Here is a 4,323-nt window from a genome sequence, read left to right on the forward strand (position 1 = left end):
GCATCAAAGCTGGGACCGAGAGACTGAAAAACAGCTTCTATCTCAAGGCCATCAGACTGTTTAACAGCCACCACTAACAGTGAGTGGCTGCACAACACACTGTCATTGACACTGACCCAACTCCAGCCATTTTAATAATGGGAATTGATGGGAATTATGTAAATATATCACTAGCCACTTTAAACAATGCTACCTTATATAATGTTACTTACCCTACATTATTCATCTCATATGCATATGTATATACTGTACTCTACATCATCGACTGCATCCTTATGTAACACATGTATCACTAGCCACTTTAACTATGCCACTTTGTTTACTTTGTCTACACACTCATCTCATATGTATATACTGTACTCGATACCATCTACTGTATGCTGCTCTGTACCATCACTCATTCATATATCCTTATGTACATGTTCCTTATCCCCTTACACTGTGTATAAGACAGTAGTTTTGGAATTGTTAGTTAGATTACTTGTTGGTTATCACTGCATTGTCGGAACTAGAAGCACAAGCATTTCGCAACACTGCATTTAACATCTGCTAACCATGTGTATGTGACAAATAAAATTTGATTTGATTTGATTTGATTTGATTTGACTTTAATGAAGAAAGTGACACATGAAATAACTATACAAATACAAAACAACAAACGGAACGTGAAACCTAATTACAGCCTATCTGGTGAAACTACACAGAGACAGGAACAATCACCCACGAAATACACAGCGAAACCAGGCTACCTAAATACGGTTCCCAATCAGAGACAACGAGAATCACCTGACTCTGATTGAGAACCGCCTCAGGCAGCCAAGCCCATACAACACCCCTACTCAGCCGCAATCCCAATTACTACAAACCCCAATACGAACATACAATATAACATAAACCCATGTCACACCCTGGCCTGATCAAATAATTAAAGAAAACACAAAATACTAAGACCAAGGCGTGACAGAACCCCCCCCCTAAGGTGCGGACTCCCGGACCCACCTCAAAACCATAAGGAGGGTCCGGGTGGGCGTCTGTCCATGGTGGCGGTTCCGGCTCGGGACGTGGACCCCACTCCATTAATGTCCTAGTTCCTCCCCTTCGCGTCCTGGGATAATCCACCCTCGCCGCCGACCATGGCCTAATAGTCCTCACCCAGAACCCCACAGAACTGAGGAGCAGCTCGTGACTGAGGGGCATCTCGGGACTGAGGGACAGCTCGGGACTGAGGGGCAGCTCGGGACTGAGGGGCAGCTCGGGACTGAGGGGCAGCTCGGGACTGAGGCAACTCGGGCTGAGGGGCAGCTCGGGGCTGAGGGTCAGCTCGGGACTGAGGGGCAGCTCGGGACTGAGGGGCAGCTCGGGACTGAGGGGCAGCTCGGGACTGAGGGGCAGCCCGGAACTGAGGGGTAGCCCGGAACTGAGGGGAAGCCCAGTACTGAGAGAAAGCCCAGTACTGAGAGGAAGCCCAGTACTGAGAGGAAGCCCAGTACTGAGATGAAGGCTCCGGTAGATCCTGGCTGGCTGGCGGATCTGGAAGATTCTGGTTGACTAGCAGATCTGGAAGAGACTGGTTGACTGGCAGATCTGGAAGAGACTGGTTGACTGGCAGATCTGGAAGAGACTGGTTGACTGGCAGATCTGGAAGAGACTGGTTGACTGGCAGATCTGGAAGAATCTGGTTGACTAGTAGATCTAGAAGATCATGGCTGACTGGCGGATCTAGCTGCTCTATGCAGACTGACAGCTCCTTGCAGACTGACAGCTCTGGCAGCTCCATGCAGGCTGACAGCTCCTTGCAGACTGGCAGCTCTTTGCAGACTGACAGCTCTTTGCAGACTGACAGCTCTGGCTGCTTCATGCAGACTGACAGCTCTGGCTGCTTCGAACAGACTGACAGCTTTGACTGCTCCATGCAGGCTGACAGCTCTGGCTGCTTTATGCAGACTGACAGCTCTGACTGCTTCATACAGACTGACATCTCTGGCAGCTTTATGCAGACTGACAGCTCTGACTGCTCCATGCAGGTTGACAGCACCCTGCAGACTGGTAGCTCCTTGCAGACTGACAGCTCCTTGCAGACTGGCAGCTCCTTGCAGACTGGCAGCTCCTTGCAGACTGACAGCTCTGGCTGCGTCATGCAGACTGACAGCTCTGACTGCTCCATGCAGGCTGACAGCACCCTGCAGACTGGCAGCTCTTTGCAGACTGACAGCTCTTTGCAGACTGACAGCTCTGGCTGCTTCATGCAGACTGACAGCACCTTGCAGACTAACAGCTCCCTGCAGACTGGCAGCTCAGGCTGCTCCGAACAGGCAGGAGGCTCCGGCAGCGCTGTAGAGGAGGAAGGCTCTGATAGCGCTGAACAGGCGGGAGACTCCGACAGCGCAGGAGGGAAGGAAGGCTCTGGCTGTGCTGAACAGGCGAGAGGCTCCGACAGCGCAGGAGGGAAGGAAGGCTCTGGCTGTGCTGAACAGGCGAGGTGCACAGAAGGCCTGGTGCGTGGTGCTGGAACTGGTGCTACAGGGTTGAAGAAACGCACAGGAAGCCTGGTGCGGGGAGCTGCTACTGGAGGACTGGTGTGTGGAGGTGGCTCTGGATAGACCGGACCGTGCAGGCGCACTGGAGCTCTTGAGCACCGAGATGCCCACTCTAGCCCGGCCAATAGGAAGGGCTGGTATGAACCGCACCGGGCTATGCACCAGCACTGGAAACACTGTGCGCTCCATAGCATAACACGGTGTCTGCCCGGTCTCTCTAGCCCACCGGTGAGCACAAGGAGTTTGCGCAGGTCTCCTACCTGGCATAGCCATACTCCCATTAAGTCCCCCCCCAATAATTTTTTTGGGCTGCTTTACGGGCTTCTATCCGCGTCGCCGTGCTGCCTCCTCATACCAGCGCCTCTCCGCTTTTGTCGCCTCTATTTCCTCCTTGGGGTGGCGATATTCACCAGGCTGAGCCCAGGGTCCTTTTCCGTCCAGTTCCTCCTCCCATGTCCAATTCTCCAAGTGGTGCAGCCTCTCCCACTGCAACTGCTCTTCACAATTAACAGGGAGAGTTGGCTCAGGTCTGACTCCTGACTCAGCCACTCTCTCTCTGAGCCCTCCCCCAATAAATATTTGGGGGTTACTTTTGGTTTTCGCTCTGCGCCGCCGTGTCTTTCTTTTTGACTCCATTCGCCTATAGCCCTCTTCGCACTGTTCCAGCGAATCCCAGGCGGGCTCCTGCACTCTCTCTGGGTCGGCCGCCCACCTGTCGATTTCTTCCCACGTCGTATACTCCATGCCTCTGCTGTCCATAACGTCCTCCCTTCGCTGTTCAAGCTGTCGCTGCCTGTTAACACGCTGCTCGGTCCGTGTGTGGTGGGTGTTTCTGTAACGGCGTTCTTCGTTTGTAGAAAGAGAGTCGGACCGAAATGCAGCGTGGTGGTTACTCATGACTTTAATGAAGAAAGTGACACATGAAATAACTATACAAATACAAAACAACAAACGGAACGTGAAACCTAATTACAGCCTATCTGGTGAAACTATACAGAGACAGGAACAATCACCCACGAAATACACAGCGAAACCAGGCTACCTAAATACGGTTCCCAATCAGAGACAACGAGAATCACCTGACTATGATTGAGAACCGCCTCAGGCAGCCAAGCCCATACAACACCCCTACTCAGCCGCAATCCCAATTACTACAAACCCCAATACGAACATACAATATAACATAAACCCATGTCACACCCTGGCCTGATCAAATAATTAAAGAAAACACAAAATACTAAGACCAAGGCATGACAGCCATTCTGCTGCCCTGGTCAATACAAATATATTGCAACCTCCCCAAAACTAGAATGAAATTTATTAGTAACTAAAAATCGAAAATATGTATTTTCCAGACGTTGAAGTTAGGTTCAATTTAGGTTCTGAATGAAAGGTGAAAATACATATTTTCCAGATGTTGAAAATACGTATTTTCCAGACATTGAAATCATACAAAAATCTATTTTGGTTCGGACTGGACCAAAAATCTTTGTCTGTGGACATTGAAATGAAGACTGGTCTGGACTGCACAAAAAAAGACTACTAGTCCAGACAAGACCAAAAAAACACATCCAAAAGATGTCGACCTGCAATATAATTGTCTTAATGCCTGTCCATGTGTCAGGCCCACCGTTTGTAGAACTGGCTGTTGAATTGGCTTTCTTTGTCCGGATTCCTGTAACTAATCAATTTAGGTTATTTAAACTCTGAATATCAGCTACCGAACTTTATCAGGAGTTAGAAATGCGTAATTATTTCATTTTTCGCTATGATCAGCTCGTCAAAA

Source organism: Oncorhynchus keta, chromosome 17 (genome assembly GCF_023373465.1).
Source record: "Oncorhynchus keta strain PuntledgeMale-10-30-2019 chromosome 17, Oket_V2, whole genome shotgun sequence".
Taxonomy (NCBI): domain Eukaryota; kingdom Metazoa; phylum Chordata; class Actinopteri; order Salmoniformes; family Salmonidae; genus Oncorhynchus; species Oncorhynchus keta.